The sequence below is a fragment of the Sciurus vulgaris genome, assembly GCF_902686455.1.
Source record: "Sciurus vulgaris genome assembly, chromosome: 6".
Taxonomy (NCBI): domain Eukaryota; kingdom Metazoa; phylum Chordata; class Mammalia; order Rodentia; family Sciuridae; genus Sciurus; species Sciurus vulgaris.
In genome coordinates, this window is record NC_136466.1 from 97,172,352 (window position 1) to 97,199,354 (window position 27,003).

Sequence of the window (27,003 nt, forward strand, 5' to 3'; positions counted from 1 at the left end):
GACCTCCACCAAGACACCAAACCTCCCAACACTTTGATCATGATTTCCCCATTCTCCAGAACTGTAAGGAAATAAATGTCCATTATCATTTATTTCAAATGTTCAGTCTCAAATATTTTGGTATAGCAGCACAAAGAAACCAAGATAAAGTTCAAGCCTATGTTTGGTACCAAAATGGGATTAGACTTTCTTACAAGGAAGTGTATTTTGCAAGTGCAATGATGTGAATCATTTAAGACCAGAGGGTTATGATATACTGCCGCATTGGTGTTCCCCAGTGAACATTGTTCATATTCCTATATAGTCCCTTAACATATTGACTCTGAACTTGGCCATGTGACTTGCTTTAACTAATGGGACATTATCAAGTGCAATTCATGCATAAGCTTAATAAACACATATTGAGGCTTGTGCTCTTGGAATACTTCCTTTTAGAAGTCATTATAATGCTCAGACTAAAATTACAGAATCATGAAAACCTGCAATGAAAGGCCCTAGAAGATGAGAGACCATCTTAGGTGCCCTAGCTCTAAGTGAGTCCGCAGGGCAGTGCAGCCATATAAATGAATGCAGTTACGCCCTGGGAGAAAAAATGACCGACAGAACCCAGCCAATACCATATTCTCAGCAATAATGAATCCCCAGATCTGTAAGAGTCTATGTTTTGGGATGATTTGTTAAACACCACTGGATAATTAAAGAATAATCTCCATAGAACAATGTTGTCCACCTCATCAGTCTTAATGCTGTGTCTTATATCTTTACATTCCCCTATGTAGCATGGGCTTGCTTTGACCAATTTGGTATACAAATTCTAGCAGAAGTTTTAAGGACATCCTGTATTTCCATTCACTTCCTCAGCAACTTCTGATTTCTTCCATAAGAATAACATTTTAAACTACCTATTGCCTGTCTAACTTGGGCTTTATACCAGGCCTCGACAAGGGGGAGGCTAGTGAAATGCCCAGGGCATGAAATTTGGAGTCATGCAGATGTTTTCATTGGATATGCACAGCACTGAGAGTGAGTTCCTTTTTAATTTTATCTCCTAGCTATCTACCTTGCTTCATACTAGTCCTGGTCCTGCCCCATAAAGAAACAGTTAAAGGACACCTGTCCTGTAGATGTAGGCATACCAGATAGATGTAAATGTTTATCCTTGTATGTTACTGAAGTGTTTGTGGCTCTTTCTCAGTGAGTTGACAATACAAACAATCATCACTTCTGTGCCTTTATATTCCCAAAGTGTCATAGGTTAAAATGCTCCAAAGTTCCTATGTTGAAGTTCTTTTCTTTTATTTATTTTTTTTTTGGGGGGGGGGTGTGCTGGGATCGAACCCAGGGCCTTGTGCTTACAAGGAAAGCACTCTACCCACTGAGCTATCTCCCCAGCCCCTGAAGTTCTAATCTTCATGTGACTATATTTAAGGAGACAATTAAGGATGAATGAAGTTAAAATAATGGGGCCCTAATCAGATAAGCCTGATGTCCTTACAAGAAGAGAAAAAGACACCAGAGATTTTTCTCTGCTCCTACACACAGAGGAATAGGACATGCAAGGACACTGCAAAAAAGTGGCTATCTGTAAGTACCTCGTCAGAACCCAGATTTTCTGGCACCTTGATGTTGGACTTCTTACCTGCAGAACTGTTAAAAACTAAATTTCTGTTGTTTAAGTCATTCAATCTATGTATTTTGTTATGTTATCTCTAGCCCACCAATACACATACCTAGCATGGTGTTGAACACATGTTTAAAGTTTGCTGTATTAGTAAGAGTTTGTCATCTCTCCCCCTCTCAGCATGAAATATATCATCTTTAAGTAATATTTATAAGGCTCTAAAATCCTGCATGCAAAAAAAAATGCCTACACACTAGTCATATAATATAAATTATATCACTTAAAGAACTTATTTAGACTTTCATTTAGAACTGTGGTCTTTCTCTGAGTCAAACTTACAGAGATACTACCTGTGTTTACATTTACTTTCTATAAGATCCATCACCTACCCTTTCATTCCAGCTGTATCGATTGTCTTTGATTTATCTAGTAAATAAGAATGTGAACATCTTGATTTCAAAATATTCTTGTGATTTTAATCATTATCCTGAAAAGGAATATGATTGCTCAAATGATACAGAAAATGTAGTGTAGAAAAAAATGGGTCAGATCAGGATCTCACCAACCATAGCAATGGCACAGTCTCCAGAAAGGTAATGAAATTCTATGTGTCATGATTTTTCTCAACCATTGAAATGAGTTGTCAAATTAGTGATCCCTGAAGTCATTTCTTGCTCTAAGGTTTTATGGTTTTATAAGTTGAAATCTTAGGACATATAGTTAGTTGCCTGATTATTTGATTGTATCAGATACTCTCATGTAATAATTTAATACTTTGACCTAATCTTAGAGTGTAGTTCATAGGTTGGTTTTCTTACTGTAAATATCTGATGTTCATTCCAAATAAATCTACAAATTAAGTGTGATTTTTTTTCAGAATTTTTGGACATAAGAAAATGTTACATGAGTGCTACATAATTAAGTATCATTTTTGCACTGTTTAAGCAAGCTACAGATATTCAATTGCCATTGAAATATTTTTGTAAACCACGCAACCTTTTGCACAAAAGATAATTATGAAATAGCTAACATTCATTTGACCACAACCAATAAATAATTTATGAACTGGGTGTTTGAAATTATGCAAATATTCTAAATACTTTTTGTTGCCTGTACATCTGAGTAAGTATGATTCAGAAGAAAGTGTGCGATGGATTAATAGATTCAACATTGAAGAGATTTGCATTTCTACAGAGTTCTTTTCTTTGCTGGCTCCTACTATCTTTAGTATCATGGCTCAGAAAACAAGCTTGACAATACTGTCTCTAAATGTATTTGAATATCCTGGCATCCCTATTCATCAGTCTCTTTGATGCTTTAAATGTCTTTTGCTTTCTTTCCAGAACTCTTTATGAAGGCAGAGCGATATGCTTTTAGTAGAGTATCCAACTATATTATAATACACACTAAATGGAGGGGGGGAAAATGGGGCCTTTAAATATTTTATATATCTTTGATAGCCCATAGCAGAGTTCTGTTAGAGTAAGTTGCATAATGGGCTCACGACTACATCATAGTGCATGCCATTATATACAGGTACCACATGCAGCATCACAGCAGTGATCAGGAACTGTTGTCTTCATAAATTCCCTAAGCAAAATGAGCATCTTACTGATACCTATAAATTGGTGGACAAACCCTACTGAAGTTACATTAACATTGCCATTGGTGTGGACTAACTGCATAAAAGAAACGTGTTTGATTTGGGACTTTTAATTGAGTATAAGAAGGCTTTCTCCCTTTAACAGGTATCATCTAAAAATACTTCTTAGAAACAACTAAGAAATCTGAGGTTATTTATTTTCATGTCTTTATACATCTTGTGGTGGAGAATGAACCATCCCTCCTACCCCACTCCTTGCAAAATGAAAGGTAACATTGTTTTCTTAAGTTATTCATAAATAGTGAAATGAGGGAATACGGGCATTTAGGTGGAGTTTCTGCTAATAAAGATATTCAAAAGTCTCTAAGCAATGTTACTATACTAAGGAAATATTCATTCTTAATATTGCTAGTAAATGTGCTGCTGTTTCATCTAACAGCTTTCTTTAAAGAGATGTACCTTTGGTCTCTGACCAAAATTTCATCACACAAAGTAACATATGTATTGATAGATTTGTGCCTCCCATCGTTTTTGTAAATCCAACAAGTATTTAAAGAATAAGAGGAGAGAGTTAAACTGGACAAAAAGCTATACATTGGCACAGACACTTGATCTTGAAAACATGTTTTTCTCTGTAAACTCTGATTGCTTACCAGCTATTCAAAGTTTTGCATATATCAAAAAATAATAATTCCCATCATGTGAGTTTATACCTTCACTATTTATTTTCTCTGAAGGAAACAATTTCACTTAATACTATCCCACTCTTTCATAATAACAAAAATTTCTAAAGTAATCATTAAACTTAACAGTTAATTCAAATATAAGATTTTCCTTACTATCTGATTACTATTTGATTGACTCGACTCACAGCCTCAAATATCTTCTTTATCCATCCTGCATTTAATTCTTTTTCTTTCTTTCTTTTCTTTTCAGATGTTCACATGTATGATTTTCTACCCTAAAATTGCAAACCCACAAACTGATGACTTGAACAAAGAACTCACTCTCTCTGGCACTGTTGGATGAATAACACTGCTTATTTTGTTTTTCTTTAAATGTGCTATCTCTTGTTCTGTGTTGGCACAGCACAGAATCTCCTACCTGCCCCACTTCCCCCCAAATGGAAGACGGCATTGTTTTCTTACGTTAACAATAAATAGTGAAGCAAAAGAACACATCAAAATCCATGTGGCCTGGGGATTGAGCACTCTGCTCTACATAGAATTCAACAGAGTTAACTTTAAAGCATTCTTTTCATTTAGAGCACTCCCTTAAACGGTGGAAAGGATAGAGCACCATATAAGCTGCTTACATTTCTACTGCACATTTTATCAGGAAAGCTATCTATCCCAGATTTCTTCTCTTCAGAAAAATTTTAATGATCCAAGGTCACACCTCTTAAAAAGAATGAGGTCTAGTTTTACATAAGAAGGTCCAACTTGTAGGGTTTTATTTTCTTTTTATGCTCAGACCTCACAAACCGAGGACCACAGTCTTCAAATAGCATTCCTTGTTAAAACTGAACTCAGAAAAGAAGGTTATTCTACCTCAGAATTTTAAATAAAGCTTCTACAACAAAGTTGAGTGTTTCAAAGCTTTAAATAAATCTGAATTAAAGCAGCACTCCATCACTAAGGTGCTTAAATCGGGTTCTTGATTCCCTTACTCTTGAAACATGGTTTGGCATTGGGGTGGGTAGGATGTAGACCTGGGATTGTTTCTCAAAGTGAGGCCTCAGACCACCTGCATCTCAATCACCCATGGGGCTTACTAAAAGATTCTTAGGCCTGTCTCAGTCCAGTTGAATCAGACTCTCTGTAGAGGGGCCCTGACCATAGTACCCCTCCTGACATATTCTCCAGGCAATTCTGGCATGCACTGCAGTTTGAGACCGCGGCTGGGCATTCATCATTGTTGTCCAAGGAGTCCAGCTGGTGTCAACTTTTAACCTCTTAAATTCTACAATTTCTGGAGACTTGATGCATTTACACTGAACCTTGCCTCCACCTCTTTGAGGCCAGGATTATGTTAAGAAGATTAAGGTCCCTCCAGATATTCAGAACTTTTGTCTCCCTGCTGTCAGCAACCAAGGAAGCTGGCAAACGCTGGTCTCTCACAGTAACATTTAGTGCCGGTCAACACACCGTATGGGCTAACATCTGAGCCCAGAAATAGGAAAGGCGAGTATAAATAGATTTGAATTGGGGTTGGACAAGGATTTGGCAGGCAAAAAATGACTGTGTGTTGATGGGGTGGGAAAGGAGAGCTGCCAATTCAGGGATCCGTGGTTGAGGAGCTTCCTGACCCCCGTCCACTCTAGAAGCGAGAAGTTCCTGTATGCTCTCTGGACTTTGAGCCTTTGGCTATAATTAGGGAGGTTACTGCTTTCCCTGGCTTCTTCCACATGCATGTTAGTTGTGTTTGGCATTAAGCAGCAGTGTTTGAAGAGTGTCTGGCCCCCACCACCAGCATCTAGTTGAGCCAGTCAGTGGAAAAAATGACAATGGTATCTGGCATAGAACTCAGGTGTTAAAATACCTTTATTAAAATAGAGGAAATAGCACCTATTAGGAAGTGACCCCGAGCTACCAAATTTTATTAGACTGGGAGGAGGTGTTTCCCTCCTTTAAAGCATACTGTAAATTCCCTTATGTCTTTCATGGTATTTAAGTACAGAAATGGGTGCATTCAGTAATTTCAAATTTTCAGTGCTATTTTTATTGCAACTCACTTTGTGTAGTATCAGGGAATACCGAGCTGTGACTTGGCATGTTTCAATAAAACTTTTTGTACATATTTAGCTAAAAAAGAAAATTTGATGGGGTAAGAGAGAGAGTCAATACTACTGGCAACTTCCCATTAGCAGTGCAGGAGGTAAAAGTCGAAAATAAAGCTTGTGGGATAAGTCTGAACATGGCATCCACACTTAAAAGAAATGACATTTCCCTTTTTCATCCTGAGGTGGGAGAGGAGACTTGACAGTAGTGAGTGAAACCTCACTCCGTAATATTCGTCTGAAGCCAGCCCTGATGTCAGCAGTGAGCATGCGAAGCTATGGATGAAGTGGGCCGTGTCCGCCCTCCACAGCTCTGCAAAACCGCTTTAAAGTCAGCTCGAGGTGCCGGCTCTCCCCTCCCCTCAATGAAAAGCATACTTCTTGATTAAAAATGTATGTTTCTAGTTTATGCCAAAACAAGAGAGCATTATTTTCAGGATGATCATAGAAACCAAGTTAAATGTGTTTCTTATTTCAAGAGATAAAAAAGCATCACAACTTGGTAAAGAAACAGTTCAGTGCTGGATGTTGGTTTAATGTAGCACTACTATGCACGTAATTTATTTTGAAACACAGTGATGTATGAAAATCTTCAGCATTTTTGACAGAATGAGATTACACATCCATCCCCTTCTATGCTTTAAAGAAAGAAAAAATCTTGACTTAGCCTGCCAATGTTATAGATAATACCTGCATATGTCTGCCTGTAATACTTCTCCTGCTTTTCCCCTTGGAGAGAGAGGGATTCCTGAGATAATTTCATTCACATAGAGTTCCCATAGGAATGGTCAGAAAAAGATATTGAGGATTATTTGTAGTCCTGTTGGACAACTTCTCAAGTTCATTGACTCTTCCTTGTCTTTCAGGAGACTAAGGATAGTTTGAATATGGATGGAAGAGAGAATGTGTAGGGCATCCAGGTGCCTCCTTTTGCAGAGGGTGAGCTATTTTAGAGGGAAGAAGAACATGGTAAGGCATATACTTATATAGACGCTCTTTCTAGGATTGGAAAGAAAAAGACTACTGTCTGACCCAGAAAGCAAAATTACTAAATCATAATATATGATTTAGTACATTAGTATGTGTGTGTGTGTGTGTGTGTGTATTTATATATACACATATACATATACGTATATACATACATGCATATATACATACACGTATGTATTTATGTGTATGTATACGTGTGTGTGTGTATATATATATATATGTATATGTCCCACAATGAAACGAGGCATCTCCTAATTTTAGCAACGTATGTACTCTAGAACAATATTAACTATGACTACCAATTTCATATCCTTGACCTTAAGAATACTTTAAAGTATAAATTAATTTATAAGCACAAATATCCATATTCTTCTGGATATTTCTTTTCTAAATTGCTTTTTAAATCAATACACATAGTTAGACGTTCACCTGTTATTCTCCAAACTAGAAATTATCAGCAAATATTTCTTGCTTCTACTAGTTTTATTAACCTAGATCCAAGAAGCATCTCTTGAATCATTAAGATTTAACTTTGCTTAAAGTTAAGCATTAAAATACATGTTGTGGCAGGAAGTTTTCTTGGAAATTAGTAACCCATGAATGACATTCAGAGTAAAACTTAGATTCCTTGATTAAACAGGACAGTGCATAGAATAACCACTCTAGACAATTCATTTTTCTATAATAATACACTAAAGATATACAGCAATATTAGAATCTATATCAAAAGTAAATTGTAAAATTATGCACAAAATAATTAATATGTAAAACCTTAGAAATGTGGAATTATTTTAATATATTCATTATTTATTTAGTATATTCTATGTGCTTGGAGATACATCAAGTATTAAGAAGTGTCCAAGAATCACATGGAACTGTTGCTTTCCTGAAGAAATGTATAACATCGATCAGATTTTCATGAGTGACTAAAGAAAAGCATATCACAGAATCAATTCAGAGCATAAACACGACACTTCATATAAATATAATGATCAGCAGATAGAGACATTGGTCTAAGAAGCAAAAGGTAAAACAATGTTTTATTACCTCAAAACTAGCAGCATTATTGTTTTCAAGTCAACCATGCCTAAAAATTGTGGTTACTGAGAAGTAAGCTACCAAAATGGACACATGCCATACAAAATACCTTTCCAAATTTTGCAGATTGTTTTTCATTCAATTCCAACACACATTCACATGAAGTGTCTTATGTCAAGGCCAACTGTATTCCAAAAACTGAATATTAAACCTATAAGTCTCATGGTATTATATAGAAATGATCTTTAAAGTTTTGCAACTTGAAAAAACCATAGATATAAAAACCTTACACTTTCTCAATAGAACAGCCAACCTATTTCTTGGATCAAGTACCCTGGGCATGGAAAATTGCTAGACTATTGGTTTGGAGTATTTCTGGGACTGGAACTGTGTTACCACCACGGCTACCCAGGCATAATAGGCACTGCTAGTCCTTTAGTTATTGTTATAGCTGCTAGGGGTCTTTTAATAGGTTATTTAGAAAAAAGAAAAGAGGACAATTGGCCCTGGGTGGTTTTCAAATGGTGCTATTACTGGTTTGTTTTCATAGATTGGCAGTACCCTACAAGAGGCAATGTTCAAGAAATAAAATTACAGTTGTATTAACAGCTTCAAATTAGGGGTATTTTTTCAAAGCATTGTGTGGGTTTTACTGAAGCAAGAATGAGTGGTTTTAATTGGACCTTCCTCCATAGAGGCCTTGAGGAAAACTCTTCAGTCCAACCAAAGGGCTGGAGAACCAAGGCAAGAGTCACACACATTATTATTTTATGAAATTCCTGGTCAGTGTCTGACAAAATTTTATCTTGATTTATTTTTTAAAAAATTAAAATTCTGGGATCTGTTTCTTTGCAATAGAGGATATTGTGGAGTTTAATGATCTCACTTTGGTAGAAAATCTTCAGAAGCCGAATTGCCCCAGGTTCCTGCATAATAAAATGATCTTCTGAAAAGTTGACTAGCATATTTTGGCTGTGAGCATCAGAAAATACCACAAACAAAATATTTGTATAGCTTATAAAACACTCAAGCTGAATATTAAAAGCATCTGTTTTCAAGGAATATAATTATAAAGTACTCGAAGTGAATCAGGAGGCAGGATTCACAAAACATTAAACATGTCATAAACAAGTCATTTGACTCATCCAAATACTATGGGTAATAGATGGACTGTTGATTTACAAAGAAATACTTTCATTGAAGATTCTGACATCAGAAACCATGACGGCAAGGGTCAAAAGCTTCCTGATGTCATTCTGGGATAAATAAATTCTGGGCCACTTACAGGAGCAGTTTGATATTATTTTTTAAAGAAATATGTGAGCACAGATAGTCTGAATATTTTATTTTTTAAGAAACATGTAATCTGACCTATTCAAACAGTCCAGATGATCACAACAACGTGTTGGTGGTGAATATCAGAGTGACTTACACACCCATGAGAGTGGTCACATTTAATCTGTAAATGGGCATTAACTGTTCCTCTGGAGCAAAAGATTCCTATGTGTTCAAATGCAAAATATTTCTTTTGTTTTTATCTGGGCATATCAAAAACAAGAATCTTCATTGCAGGCATTATGAAATCGAATGGAATTCATAATGGCATTGCTGTTTTGTGAAAGAAGAGCAGACAGAACCCACTTTCTAAGATTAAATTGAAACTTCCTTCTCCAAATGTTAAGCTAAAATTATGGGCAAAATTCTTTTCTCACATTTACATCATGGGACTTAAGCCTGTTATTCTTTCTTCCTATAAGACAGGCTCCTGAGAGTCCTACATACTTATCAGGAGCAAAATATTGCATTCGACATCTGCAATATACATCTTTGTTGAATATTTCCTGAATCAAAATGCAATCCTGTTTTATATTGTTCTCCTGAGGTCTTGGGGAAAAAATTGTCTTTTTGCAGCCTCAAAACTTATATTAATTTTCAGAAAGATCATCCCTGAAAGCATTAATCCTTCCAAAATATGTCAACAAAGATCATTTTACCCCACACATACATGTGTAAACTGTACTGCTTACAAAAAGAGAAAGGTGAGGAAGAAAGGGGGTGAAGAGTAAAATATTGTGAAAAGAAGAGGTCACTAGGTGCAAAGACTGATGCTTCCAAAAGCCACTGGATCTGAGGTTAGCATATCCTCATGTATTCATGGGGAGCAGTTGCTAAAATTGTAAGACTCTAAAACAAGTATTGAAGCTTTATGTTCTCTTTTATAAAACTCTCACTCTCCTTTTTTGTTCATTTAATGTGTTTTATTTGACTGCTGATTGGAGTATTCGACCCTGACAGTTCTCTTCACAGACAGAATGTTAAACCTGAGAACCTTTAGCCAGCCACACAAGACCAGCCTTGGGACCCAATGACATCTTTGAACTCTGGCTCTTTCCTAGAGCTTGATTAGAGGTTTTATCCTGACTGCCAAAGGGAATGGGAACCTTTAATGAGAAATTCTGTTTTGTATGGGAATCACTGATACAGGAAGGAGAAGAACTCTACAAATTAGAAGCCAACTTGGCCGAAAAGCTACAGGACTGAAAAATCACTTTAAAGAATCACACCATTATAAATCACCATATAATTAGGCATGCAATATATAAAATGAGCATAAAGCATATGGAGAACAATTTTTATAGATATTGTTAATATGAATTTTAAATGCCACCATAAATTTTTTGCTACCTCAAATTCATAGTGATTTAACAGTTTGAATCAATGAAAATTCTACCATTTGAAAAGAGAAAATATATGTACCACATCTGATGTTATTTGATGTTCTCTTTACTAAGAATACTTTTTTGCTTTGGATTTGCAAGGTTTCTGGAAAAACGTATTTCTATTGATGTTATTTTACTTGTACTCTTCTTGTTTCTTTATTAATACAGAATAACTAAATAAACGAATTTTGTAAAGGAAAAAATACAAATGCTTTCTGAAAAGCACACCCTCTGAACACTGGTAGGTATGCCATTAAACTTGAGCTTACCTTGTTTAGCCTGAATTCTCCTCTCCTTATGAATTCACTGTCTTAAAATTAAAAATCTGAACTAGGGGTCCAAAATATTCAACTAATCTGGTGAAGATTACTAATAAATTAATGAATTACCAGTGGGATTAGTTGTTAAACTAGATTAAAATTTAATCTAATTTAGAAGATGCATTGAATTATTCTATAGGTCTTCATTAGGTTATTCTGAATTATTCTATATGTGTGTTGGCTATAATTAGATGGATTTTCTATATAGACAAGGCACCATGACATTTCAGCCATAGTCACGATTTCCATAGAGACACCAAACTGCATAAGGGAGAGAAGCAGTACTGGGGCCTGATGCTGTCTTTTAATGGTTGCTAATATAGAAGATAAACTTAGAACCATATTATTTTTATCTCTGTTAGGATTTCATTGCTTTGATCCATTCACGAACACAGAGTTCAAAGTTTTATAAAAGTTCAGGCATAGATTATATGGCCTGCAACATGACAAACCCTGCAGGATACGGGTAGGAGAGAGCATGAATCTTTCTCACCTGGGCCATTATGCTAGCCAATTGATTATACCCATCACCACATGGAAGGCAAACAGATGCTGTAGTTTCTATTAGTGTCCTAGTTTTTCTCTTTTTCCTTTCCCCATGTTTTAGCCATTCAATCTAGTACACCACTGAGATCCTCTTCTCTTTACCTCTCTTACAAGTTGTCTTTTCTTTGTTCAGAAAACACAGATATGTGCCAGGAATACTAGATGTTTACTGTAGTTACTCATGCAGGCTGAGTATTTTAAGGCAAGGAAACTAGTGGTTTAAAAAAGATCTCTATTTTAAGACAATCCACCTCCAGTGCTACAAAATGCAATACAAAAGTGTTTGCTGAAATATTTAGCGGTTACCAGTGGAACTGAAGAATTAAGGCTCAGAAATAAAAAGATATAGACTTGATAGCATATTGAACCAATGTAATTAATTTTAACTTTCAATTACGGCTAAGTGTGGGAGTTCCACATAGTCATAATTCAACAGTTCTCAGCATTTTACATGCCTGATCCCATTCATTTGACTGGTGTTTTTTTTTTTTTTTTTTTCAGCAACAACCACAGGATTCTTTAGAGTGTTTGCTTGTCAACTAAAATATGAGCTGTATCTTCCAGCTTTATGTCATATGCAAATTTCATCAGCATTACATCAACATTTTTTACATGAAAGGGAAGAAAAGATTTTCAAATGGTTTGTTTATATGAATGTGTATTTACACATTTGCACATATATGCATCCATCTCCAGAAGCACTCTTTTTAAAGATTTTTTGATAGTAAGTACAGGAAGACAAAAAATATTAAATATCTTGTCCAAGGTTACAGAAGTACTTGTGCCACATATACTCATGATTCTGCAAGACTCATGAGTCCCGTGAGACTTCCAGAAACGTACCAGTTAGTCTCCCTCCTCCCTAGACCCCACTTTCCTCTCCTCAGAGGTCACCCTTATCTGGAATCACATCACTCATTCCCCTCCTTTATCATACGTATGTGTTTATGGGCATGATATACTGTTCATTTTTGCCTAGTTTTGAACTTTACCAACAGTTTATGTCTGCATTTTTGGAGGCTTTTTTATTTGACTCCATTCTATATTCTTAAGATCCACCTGTATTATATGTAGCTGTAGATCAAAATATTTATTGATATGTAATATTCCACTATGTGACTATATCATAATTTTTAAATTTATTAACCTCATTTTTTGGTTTTTCTTTTTCATTTGTTTTTCTTTCTTTTTCCTTGCTTTTGTGACACTTCACTGAGAAAATTCAAGTACAAGCACAACACAGAAATTGAATACCTGGGTCACAAGACAAATGGGAAACCTTAAAAAACCAATTTGTTTTCCAATTTTTATCTGTACTTTTGACTGCCTTTGCAGCTAGTGTATATTTAATATTAAATGAGAATTTGAATCAATAATATGAATATATTATTTGAATAAATAAATAAGAATACAACAACATTTTCAAAACATATTAAAGAATAAACAATAAAACTTATGCCCTTCCCATTTCGGTCCACTAGTCTTTTACACCCCTCTTCAAAAACAATATTTTACCAAACTTTAATAGACTATTCTTTAAAAATTCTTACTATTAGCAAATCATTGTTTGAGTGTGAATTTGAATTTTGAAATATTCAAATATATTTATGGTCAGTTTAAGGAATCATTAAGCAACAAAATTTTGGATCACAATTTACACCTAAAGAATAATGAGTCAATGTAACACTGAAATGTTATGACTGACATTATTTTTAGGGGCGGGACATATTTTGTGCTGAGAGCTTTCCTGCCTAATATCACGCAAAAGGCAAGAATGATCACTTTCACAACTGCTACTCAGCGGAGTATTAGAGGTCTTATCCTGTATAATACCACAAAGAGGAAGAGAGGGACTGTGGGCAGAAAAGAAATAAAATTATTCCAATTCACAGATGATATGAGTATTTGCACAGTCAATTCTGAAGAATCAGCAGAGGCGGGAAAGCTATCATAACAAGTAAATTGAGGAAATCTCAGGATAAAAGTTGATACTTTTATAAATAAATCCCAATTATATTTCTACCTATTACAAAGCACAAGAAATCAAAGCAAGAATCAATAAATGGGATGGACTCAAACTAAAAAGCTTTTTCTCAGCAAATGATACAATCAAGAATGTGAAGAGAGAGCCTACAGAGTGGGAGAAAATCTTTTTTGCATGCACTTCAGATAGAGCATTTATCTCCAAAATTTATAAAGAACTTACAAAACTTCACACCAAAAATACAAAGAACCCAATCAATAAATGGGCCGAGGAACTGGACAGACACTTTACAGAGGAAGACATACAGGCAATTAATAAATATACGAAAAAGTGTTCAACATCTGCAGTAATTAGAGAAATTTAAATTAAAACAACTCTAAGATTTCATCTTACTCCAATTAGAATGGCTTATATCAAGAACACAAACAATAATAGACGTTGGTGTGGATGTGGGGAAAAAGACACACTTTTATATTGCTGGTGGAGTTGCAAATTGGTTCAGCAACTCTGGAAAGCAGTATGGAGAATCCTAAGAAAACTTGAATGGCCCACCTTTTGCCCAGTTATCCTACTCCTCGGTTTATACCCAAAGGGCCTAAAATCAGCAAACTACAGTAACACAGCCACATCAATGCTTATAGCAGCTCAGTTCACAATAGCTAGATTGTGGAATCAACCTAGATGCCCTTCAACAAATGAATGGATAAAGATTCTCTGGTATATATACACAATGGAATACTATTCAGCCATAAAGAATAATAATATTATGGCATTTGCAAATAAATGGATGGAATTGGAGAATATCATGCTAAGTGAAATAAGCCAGTCCCAAAAAACCAAAGGCCAATGTTTTCCCTGATAAGTGGAGGATGATATATAATTGGGGTGAGGGTGGGCAATGAAAGAATAATTGGGGAACTTTAGAATATGTAGAAGAAAATGAGAGGGAAGGGGGTATGAAAAATGGTGGAATGATACAGACATCATTACCCTATGGACATGTATGATTACATGAATGGTGTGAATCTACATTGTGTACAACCATAGAAATGAAATTATGTACCCCATTTGTTACAATGAATCAAAATGCAGTCTGTAAAAAATTAAAAGCAAAATAAAAATAATAAAAATTTAAAAAAGAAATGTATAAGTTGATATGGAAATAAGTTAATTAATAAATATCTGATAAGCACCAAAAATATAAAGAACAAATGATGAAAAAATTGTTAATAAAAGTACTATTATTAGGATTACAAACTTACAAATTATATCAAAGATACATTGAACTCAGTATTAAAAACTACAAGACTACTCTTGATTAAAAAAAAAAAAACTATAAGATATTGCTAAGAAAAGTTAAAGAAGAGATAAATATGTAGAAAACCAAAACAGAACCATGGATTAAAAGTCAAAAAGCTGATTTTTATATTCATAACTACGAATTGCTACAAATCACCATAAGAGCTGAGAAAAGAATAACACTGAAGGACTTAATATGACTTTATTCTAATACCTACTACCAAACTCTAGTAATAAAACTAAAGTATTGGCCAGAGAATGTGTAATGGACAGAAAAAATAGAGACGAGTCCAAAGCAGACACAATGTGACATAAATAATTGATTTTTCAACCAAAGAACCCAAGCAATCCAATAGGAAGAATCTTTAACAAATGATGCTGAAATGTGATACTCATATGAGAAAAAGTATCAATTCCTACCTCATACCAAATCAAAAACTATTTGGGAATAGATTATAGACTTAATTTGAAAAGCTAATACTATAAAACCTTTAAAACAGAAGATAAAATACTTGCATAATAATTGAGTATAGAAAAAGAAAGGTCACAAAAAAGCAACAATAATACAAGACAACAAAATTCATAAATTAAACTTCCTCAAATTTAAATTTTTCTGCTCTTCAAAAGACATTATGTAGAAAATGAATAAGCAATCACAAATTGGGAAAAAATATTTGGAAATAAAGTGTATCTTGCAAAGGATTTGTATTCATAATATTAAAGGAGCTCTTTCCAACTAGATAATTAAAAGACAATAACTAAAATTTACAAAATAGGCAAAAGATTTGAACAGACACATCATAAAGGAAGTCATACAAATGACCAATACACTCAGCAAAAAGTACATCATCATTGAAATGCAAATTAAAACTACAACTACAAACAAAACCTTACTACAGCTAGAATTAAAGAATATACTTTCTTGCATTGGTGCAGAAGCAGAAAACTAGAATTGCTGGTGGAAAGGTAAAATTCTGCAAGCACCTTGAAAACTTTTAACTATTTCTTATAAACACCTACAATTTAGCTCATCAGTTCTACTCTTAGGTGTTTATCTCAGAGAAACAAAACATACATTATCAAAACCACTCATAGAATAGCATAGCCAAAATTAGAAACAACTTAAATGTTTAACAATAGGAGAATGTGTAAACATACTGTGGTACACTTGTATAATGGAATAGTACTCAGCAATTAAAAAGCAGAATACTGATAACCACAACAGGAATGAATCTGCGAAGATTATTCTGAGAGAGAAATACCAGGCATAAAAAGTGCACACTGCATCATTTCTTTGATGTCCAAAACAGGAATGGTGAGATCACCCATTGCTGGAAGTAATCAAGAATAATCAAAGTAACCAATTGCTGGGGACATTGCAAGCAAAGTTAGACTAGATGTCCCCACTGGGTCATGTCAGCATTAATATTCTGTGATTATAGTCATTTAGAAGTTGTTTAACAAAATTCGGTTTCCTAAACTTTAAATGTTAGATGCTACCAGAAGGATGCAATTGACCTAGCAGCAATTATTATTGCTATTTTGACAAATACCCAAAATATAGTTTTTAGAAAAAAGGGCAGATTGCTGCTTTATAAGCAACAGCAAAGGTTTAAGGACTAAAGAGTGTTACCTAATAAACCTGGTGGCTTATATCTTATAATAGTAATGTCGACACATCCATTAGTTAAAGGTCAATTGAAATCCTAGTGGGAACTGAGAAGTAGGGGCGTATTACTGCTTAGTTCCTGCCAGGGAAAGAAATTTTTCTAGCTTAATAAAAGACAGCTGGAGTTCCATATTTTATTCTGTATTAATCTGCTATGATATATTCTCTTAGTTGAATTGTATGAAGAAGTTAACTTCATGTATACAAGCATGACTCTAACTACAGCAATGTGCCTATAAATGGAAGGAGTGTGGTAACAACTTTTTCAGATAGTTGGAGCTATACTTTAGTTTTACTTGCAAACTCAACAAGTGATAGTTGCTTAAAGGTTAATTTGCAATATTTTCAGGTTTTATAAATGAACTTGGTATACTCTATTTCTTCAAAATAGACTGGATTATGTAGCACTTTGGATAGATCATTTAACGATGCATAATTTTTTAACATCATACATTGATTATTTGGGAAATCTTAGTTCACTGTTATGCAGATCTTCCAAATAATCACACATTTTATTATACACTATCAAAAACTCATATCCATTAATATCACTGTTGATGACATCAGAAAAGTCTTTACATATTGGGAAGCTGTCAAGTTCCTGGTAGTAATTGCAAGTTTTCCAAAATTCTAAATTTATCTTAAAATCTAAAATTTTATCATTGGCAATCCATACTATTTCCTTGATGCGACAAAATCATTTAATTATTCATGAGCCAATATTTGCCAAATACTCATCTAACTAATCATTGTGTACTTGCCAATCAGTTTCCCAGTAGCATGGGGTACATTTACCTTGTAACTCAATAACTAGTACAACTGTTTCTTCAAGACAAACATGCTACTTCAGCACACAAGTGTTTTATGTGTACTTCCCATTTTATTGTATAGCATATTAAAAAGTTATGTACTCAAGGATGGAGAAATAATACAATCAATCACTTATACTACTTTTTGAAGGGCACTCTTAAGGAGAAACTGATTTATTTTTCCAATAAGTATGGGGCAGTATCTACAATTACAGTTTGATGTCAATGACTTTCTACTAAGATTTCAGAAGATTTTCCCATCATTACATTTGCAGCATCAAAAGCATCAGTGCAAATGTCAACACTGTGACAAAAGGCCATGACATCTGCTATGGGTTGAATATGCTTTGTCCCCTCTGAAAACTCATGTTGAAATTTAATCTCCATTGCAAGAAATAAGTGGGTATAAACTTAATCTTACTGTGGTGTAAAGAGTGGAACCCTGGGAGGTGATTAAACCAGAAAAGCTCATCAGGCTAAAGTCCCTATGATTGAATATCAGTGGTTTAATAAAAGAGAGAGACCAGGAAACACACATGCATGTTCCTTGTCTCTCCCAGTGTGTTATCCCACACCACCTCCAGACTCTGCCATCAAGAAGGCCATCAGTAGATATGGCTTTTTCCTTAGACCAGAACCGTGATCCAAAATAAACCTCTTCTTTTTTTTTTTTTTTCATAACTTTTCTTATCTATGGCATTGTGTTATTAGCAACAGAAAATTAAGTAAAACAGCCTATTATTATGATGATGAAAATAACTTTGGTTCTTCAATCTTGTTAAATGTGTCAGAGGGACCCTCCCAAAGCACACTTTCAGAGTGATAGAGAAAAAGATATCAGCATATTGGAAGAGTTATTAATGGAGCTATCATGGCGTTTTCAGTCTCTAACACAGGGAGCAAAGATCCACTTTTATCATAATTTGTTTCTAGAAAATCAGGTCTACATTTTTCCATTTTAAAAAACTTTTAGAAACACAAAAAGATTTTAGTATATTTACATACATACATATACACATACTTGTATATAGACGTATAGATAGAGATACAGATATATCCACACATACCAAATGGGCAGCTTGAATTTTTGTCATCATGGTTTTGAATGATACAGGGTATAGCACTGTATTGGACTGAGTTCTCTGTTTGGTTTTCCACTCTGGTTATCAAGGTAGACATGCAAGGTTTGATTAGCTTTAGCTACTGAAACTAGTCAAGAAATGGTATCTTACCACTCAGGCTAGCATTCCACCACCCCAAACTCTGTGATTTAGAATCCCACTATAACATACCTAACTGGGCTACAGTATATTATTCAGAAAGACAGAACCATTATATTTAGTTCTGCAGTCTTAAGTGCAGTGTTTATGGGACAGATGCTAAAGGGGGAGAGAAATTTGCCAAGAAAGTCTTTAAAAGGAATTAGTAATTAGCTAGAATCACTCCTCACCCTGGACTAAAGAAATACAACATGCCTGGTATACTGTGGGGGGAAAGGTGCCCTTTAAAAATATTCCATAATTCTCTGTACTTTTTAGTTCTCATCTGCCAGGCAACATAATAACTTTCCTTCCCACACATGTCCACATTAGGTCAAATATCGACTTTAGAGCCAGATTAGTAAAATAAAACATTTGTGAAAGAGCAAAATATCAGTCATAGCCAGCCAGCCAGAATATTATCAAATATCAAGCAGCCGACATTTAGATTCTTTAATGTTCAGACTGTCAGTAATGAGACCTGTGTGAATTTAAACCCAGACTCTTCTTACACATTCTGCAATAGCTGAGGAAATTATTCTAAAAAAAAAAAAAAAAAAAAAAAAAAAAAAACGCTGATATTACTGCCTTCATTTTCCAAAGAGGTCACAAGCTTCTGTTTCTTCTCTCCTTTATTTTTTCCCTCCATTCCTTCCTTGCTTCCTTCTTTCCTCCCTCAAATATTTTCTAAGTGCCTACACAATGCCAGAGAGTACTGCAGTATCTCATTGTATGGTATTAGGCTTCCGTGTGTTGATTAAAGTGATTAGGAATCTTTGGGAACCAATGAAACGAAACTGTACCAATAACACATAATTACCTAAGATAGCAACAGCTTTTTCCCTGCAATGAAAAGTTTTCCGTAGCCTCAGCTATATTGTCATCTGTTGTGTCCCAGTTTCCATACTGATGATTGCATTTTTTATCTCCTGTACATTTTCCTTGGAATTGTGAAATGTCCTTTTACTCAATTCCATTCATTTAATAATAACATTGACTATTTGCTTTGCAAGCACACTATGGTCCTTGTTTTATTGTTTGTATTTCCATCACTGAAATTTTGACCTATTAAACATCTTCTGTCATATTTTAAAACTATTTACGAATATGGAAAAACAGTCTAGCATAATGATAAAGTGAGGTCTTGACTCCAACATCAGTCTCCCTGAGTTCACATTCCCATTTAGTCATATCCTGGCTTTGGCATTATAGGTAAATTATCCAATCCCTCTAAACCTCTGCTTTCTTGTCAACAAAATGCTGTTAATCATAGTAACTCCTTCAAAGATTTGTTTTAAAATTAGAGGGGACAAACTGAAAATATTTCCTCTAAAATCAGGAACAAGACAAGCATGTCCACTATCACCTCTCCTATTTAATAGTACTTGAAATTTTAGCCACAGCAGTTAGGCAAGAGAAAGAAACAGAAGATACTAAAAGGAAAGAAAGAAGTCAAATTATCACTGTTACGGATAAGATGATCCCATACATAAAAGATCCTAAAAATTCCCCTGGAAGACTTCTAGAGCTGATAAACAAATTCAGCAAAGTAGCAGAATACTAAATCAACACACAAAAATCAATAGTGTATCTATACTTCAATAATAAATTCACTGAGAAAGAAAGAAGGAAAACTATTCCTTTCAGAATAGCATAAAAATAAAATAAAATACCTAGAAATAAATTTAACCAAGAAGGTGAAAGACCTTGACAAGGAAAATTATAAAACACTGAAGAAATAGAAGATATCAGAAGATGGAAAGACTTCCCACATTTGTGGACAGGCAGAATTAATATTGTTAAAACATCCATATTACCAAAAGCAATAAATAAGTTCAATGCAATCCCCATCAAAATACCAATGACTTTCTTCATAGAACTAGAAAAAAGTCCTAAAATTCATATGAAGATTAAAATACCCAGAATAACCAAAGCAATTCTGAACAAAAGAGTGATACCAGTAGCCTCACAATACCACACTTCTAATTATACCTCAGAGCTATGATAATAAAAACAGCATGGAGGATATGGCATAAGAATAGATATGTACTTGGGCACAGTGGCACATGCTTATGATCCCAGCCACTCCAGGAGGCTGAGGCAAGAGGATTGCAGGTTCAAAACCAACCTCAGCAAAAGCGAGGTTCTAAGCAACTCAGCAAGACCCTGTCTCTAAATAAAATATAAAATAAGATTGGGGATGTGGCTCAGTGGTCAAGTTCCCTGAGTTCAATCCTTGACACTTATTTAAAAAAAAAAAAGGAATAAATATGTAGACCAGTGAAATAGAAAATACAGAGACAACCCACACGGATAAAGTCATCTCATTTTTGACAAAGGTGCCAAAAACATGTTGGAGAAAAGAAAGACTTAACAAATGATGCCGGGATATCCATGTGTACAGTAATGAAGCTAGATCTCTCTCTCACTCAGCACAAAGGTCAACTCAAATTGGATCAAAGATCTAAGAATTAGACCAGAAAACACTCCAACATACAGACACAAGCAATGATTTACTCGAAAAGACCCTTAAGGCTCAGGAAATAATACTAAAAATTAACAAATGGAATGGCATAAAATTAAAAAAAACTTCTGCATAGTAAAAGAAACAATCAAGAGTGTAAAAGGAGACTCTAGAATGGGAGAAAATCTTTGCTTGTTACTCTTACAACAGTAGATTAATAACCAAAATATAAAAAGAACTCAAGAAAAACACCAAAAAATAATAATCCAATCAATAAATGGGCAAATGGATTAGACACTTTTCAAAAAATAAATACAGATAGCCAACACATATATAAAAATAATGTTTAACATCTTTAGCAATCAGAGAAATATTCCTAAAAGCTATACTGAGAGTTCATCTTACTCTATTTACAATGCCAATTGTCAAGAATACAATTAATAATAAATGGAAAACAAGGAAGTGAGGAAAAAAAACTTCTATACACTCTTGGTGGGAATTTAAAGTAGTACCACCATGGAAATTGGTATGACATTTCCTCAGAGGAGAACAAATAGAATGACCATATGATCGAGCTATACCGTTCCTCAGTATTTGTACAAAAGAAAGTCAGCATATTACAGAGATACATGCATACCCATGTTTACTGCAGTACAATTCACAGTAACCACATAATGGAACTAACGTAGGTGTCTGTCAACAGATGAATGGGTAAAGATCATGTGGTATAGATACACAATGGAGTCTTATTCAGCCATAAATAGAAACAAAATTATGCCATTTGCAGGAAATGGACAGAGTCGGAGAACATCATGTTAAGCAAAATAAGCCAGCCTCAAAAAGTCAAGGTTCCTATGTGTCTCTCATATGTGGAGGGTAAAGGAAAGAAAGGCAGATCTGAAAATATAAGGAAGATCAGAAAAGAAGAGGAAAGGGTTCAGGGAGAGAGCAAGAGGAGGTACTTAGGAATGAAATTGATCAAATGATGTTATGGGTACATATGCATAGACTATCATGAATCCCACTATGAGTGCATAACAATTATGCACCAATTAAAAAAAATTTAAAAACAAGAAGATTAAATTTGATAATGTACACAAAGTGCTTAGTATAGTGCCTGGCATATAGTGAAGGAACAAATAATAGTGCAATAGAATTAACATGGTATACAGCTCACGTTCTTCCTAAATTCACTTAATATCCTGATTGCTACCGCTTAGTATACCTCCCGCATTTATTCATTACAAATAATTGTCATCCTTGCCTGCTGACTTTCAGAGTGTAACTTACACCATGGAATCTCCTTGGTCTCCATGTTGCTGACTCCAGATCTGGGAATTTGTCCATTTGTCAGTCTCCTTAACTACATAATCAATTTCTTATAACAAATCCCTCTGTCTGTCCACACACACACACACACACACACACACACAGTAGGTATATATGTTTCCAGTTGGTTATGTTTTGCTGGAGAACCCCAGATAATACAGGTGAGAATGTGGAAAACTGTGCAGGCCTCATTCCAGCTGATGACTTCAAGGTGAAACTAGAAAACCAATGTTGCAAACAATTTATTTGTCAAGAGAAGACAATAACCTGGAATGTTTACTATCTCAATTTTTAAATACTAAAAATAAAATAAAATTTTGAAAAAATAAGTACAGCTAGGCATGGTGGCACACACTTGCAATCCCAGCAACTCGGTAGGCTGAGGCAGAAAGACCACAAGTTCAAGGCCAGACTCAGCAACTTAGTGAGATCCTGTCTCAAAATAAAAAATAAAAAAGACCAGAGCTGTATCTCAGTAATAAAGCACTCCCGGGTTCCCAGTAGAAAGAAAGAGAGAGAGAGAGAGAGAGAGAGAGAGAGAGAGAGAGAGAGAGAGAGAGAGAGAGAAGAGAGAAGAGAAGAGAGAGAAAGAAAGAAAGAAAGAAAGAAAGAAAGAAAGAAAGAAAGAAAGAAAGAAAGAAAGAAAGAAAGAAAGAAAGAAAGAAAGAAAGAAAGAAAGAAGGTTGGTTGGGGGAGGGAGGGAAGGAGGAAGGAAGGAAAGAAGGAAGGAAGAAGCAAACAACATTTCATCAGCCTAGCAAAGCATGCTCAAAGGTCATGGGCATCCCAGGATCTTCAATTACTTACCACATCTTTACATAGTTAGGAGCCATTAAAGATCTGAGCAAGATTATTCTCTTATAAGCACAAGAATTAGAAGAGAGGCTCTAAGGGCTTAGAAACCAGACAGAAGGTTCATGCTACAATGGAAGTTCAAAGATAAAAGTTCATAATAAACTCATAATTGTGAGACTAGAAAAGAAGGAAAGGAGCACTTGAGACGTGGGATAATAGGGGTTCAGGGGACACACTGCTTAACTGAAACTGAACTGAAACTTGCCATTGCAAGGCAAGGTTAATGATTAGGCCATTGATGGAAGTAGTTCTTCTCCCATCTCTGCAATAGTGCATTTTCTTGACAAAGAAAAATAAAGGAAAACTTGTTCTGTGAAGTACATGTTCTTATTAGTGTTAACAGTTGAGGAAATAAATGTACTTCAAAATTTCAATGACCTAAGAAAAAATTTATTGCTGTATATATGAAAGCCTACAGGGCTGTAGCAAAGATGCCTTCCCCTCAAGAATTCAGGTTCTAGGTTTCTCTTGAAAGTGCCACTTCATAGGCCTCTGGGTCCCTGCACTCCAACTCAGCAGACAGGTCATGGGCCTGAAAGATCAGCAGAGAGGAGTCTGGGAGAAGAGTACAGGATACTTGCCTAATTTTGTTTTCTTTTCTTTTTTCTTTTTTTTTTTTTTTAGTAGACCTAGTCACACTTAACTGCCAGAGGAAGGAAAAGGAATCTGATGAACAGTTAAGCAGTGTGTCACATTATTGTTATAAGTATTTATTCTACTTGAGCTTGTTTTCTCACTTATAAAACAAAAGCTTTGGGTTTAGTACTTCATAAGATTCCTTCTAATGTATAAAATTTTTATTTTTTAATAGAGGCATTCTAAGGCAATAAAAAGGCACCTTTTCTTTCTTCCATATTAAAAACTATAGAGATTCTGAATTTAATTTCCTTCAGTAGTGCCCAAATGTTGGTTATACTAATGATCAACCAGATTTGAGAATAAGTACCTTAAAATCAGGTACTTATTTTGTTACAAATAAAACAAAATATTTATTTTACTGACTGGAATGGTTAGTCTCAAGTCTGGCTGATTATTAGTATAACCAACATTTGGGCACTAAAATCAGCATACTACAGAGATACAGCCACATCAATGTTCATAGCTGCTCAATTCACTATAGCCAGATTGTGGAACCAACCTAGATGCCCTTCAGTTGATGAATGATAAAGAAACTGTGGCATATATATACAATGGAATATTACTCCACCATGACGAATGACAAAATTATGGCATTTGCAGGCAAATGGATGAAATTGGAGGATATCATCCTAAGTGAGATAAGCCAATCTCAAAAAAACTAAAGAACGAATGATCTCGCTGATAAGCGGATGAGGACATATGGGGGGGGTAGAAGGGGTTAGTGTTAGGGTTAGGGTTAGGTTTAGGGTTAGGGAGAAGGAGGGTGGTAAGAATGGAGGAAGAAAGGAATGTATAGAGGGAAAAGAGGGGTGGAAGGGGAGGGGGTAAGGGAAAAAAATAACAGAATGAATCAAACAACCTTGCCCTATGTAAATTTATGATTTTTAATTAAAATTAAAAAAAAATAAGTACCTGAATACCTAGATTCTAAAGTTTTATGATTTTTGTTAGTAATTACCTTGTGAGTTTGGGCAAGCTATTCTATCTCTCTGAGACTCAGCTTTTTCAGCTCTAAAATAAAAAGTTTGGATGAGATGACTTAATCATTTATTAGACTATTCAAAAAAAACTATATATAAATATTATATATTCAAATTGAGCCTCCATATTGAGGTAAATGACCACAATATTTGATCAAATTTATTTTTTTAGAATTTTGAAGAAGATTGGAAGTATCTATATAATTGCCACAATTTTTCTTGTATTAGGTATTGGATCTATGTCTCTTCTGATTTATTGTTTTGCTGTACTCCTTAGAATTGTTTCATTATTATCATCATCAGTATTATTATGCATGGAATATTTTTTTTATTTCTAGGCTGTTGCTACATTATGAATTTTTTCCTCTGATTATTTCATATTATCATAAGACTTTGGTTACTTAAGCAAGATAGGTAGTCTTCCAATCACAACTAGATCCAGTTTAGCCTTTGACTAATCATAAACCACTGCCACACAGTGTAAAAGAAATGTTAGAAACTTCTTCCCTAAAAATCACATTCAAAGCCATGTGCCACATTAAAACCATTGTATCCACCATATGGCAAAGTTGTTATCTTTTTTTTTAATTAATTTTTCATTTGTTCTAATTAGTTGTACATGACAGTAGAATGCATTTATACAATTTGAATGGAGTTGGAGAATATCATGCTAAGTGAAATAAGTCAAGCCCAAAAGACCAAAGACCAAATGTTTTTTTCCTGATATGTGGATGCTAATTCACAATGGGGTGGCGGAAGGGCGCTAGGGAAGAATAGATTTACTTTATATTAGGTAGAGGGGAGTAAAGTGAGGGGAAAGCGATGAAGGTAGGAAGGACAGTAGAGTGAAAAAACTGTTTTCTTTTAGGGACTTGTATTGAAACAAAGATTCTTTAGATGGTGATTTACAGCTGTTTAACAAGGAATAAGAATTTCACTGGTTACCTTGTAACCACACCCCTGATTAATGCTGGCTTATCAAATACTCATAGCAGATTCCTTAAGAGTCTTGATCAGAGTGAAAGTTACCATAAGTACCTGCCCTGCATTTAGACTCCCTTAAACACAAAATGTATTACTGGATGTATTACTGTCACAAATGAGTCATTCAACCACTTCTACGATGACATTTTCTACAAGTCACTGTACTTAATCTGGCTACAGATATTTTTTACCCTTAATAATAACTTCATCTTTATTTAAATTATGTGTATTGTGTATTCTGGCTTCTATTGTGCTTTCTTCTACTCCTCAGTAAGCTACACTTCCCACTACAAGAAGAATCCTTTTTAAATTTCTACCTTGATTTATTATAGGACAAACATGGAATAATACTATATCCTTTCTTAAAGTAATATCTTACACATTATTTTAACTAAGGAAAAACAATGTTCAAATGACATATTTCATAAGCATCTATCATAACAATAATCACACAAAATTAATTGACATCACACAATGTCTACTTTATGCATTCTGTACACCAGGATATTCTTATAGTAACGACATGAGTATGTACAAAAGTGTAATGTAATTTTTTAGACTTTAATTAACACTGAATGGAATTATGCTAAGAACAAATAAAAGATGAACAAGCTCTTTCTTTTCACCCTCTTGTTCTCTCTCGTTCCTAACAAAAATAATTTATAATTTCAACTCTTCCTGCTGCTTCTCCAAAATCCCAGTTTTAAATCCGATCAAAAGATGCCAACATATTCCAAAGTGAGAGAATGCTTTGGATTCTTTGCTCCTCCTGTCTTCCTCGTCTTTAAGGGATTTTAAGTCTTTTCTTTCCCAAGCTGCCAGTTATGCTGAATTGTTCTGAAATGTGAATGATTTTTTTTTTGTGTAAATATGAGCTACCATCAACTACAGCAACAATAAGAACTTCACACTTGTCATTTACTAAAACCTGTCTTTTGAGCCCTGTCAGTCATGTGCCTCTACATGTGTGTTTCTTGGTTGGAGCAGCGTTGTTTTATGGCAGATTCTGTTTAGGAATTCATGTCGCTGTTTGGCATTTATGTAGTTCAGCTGTTAGAGAGTCAGGGAAAGAGGAAAGAAAACATGCAGGAGTGAAGGTTTCAGGGGCAAAGAGG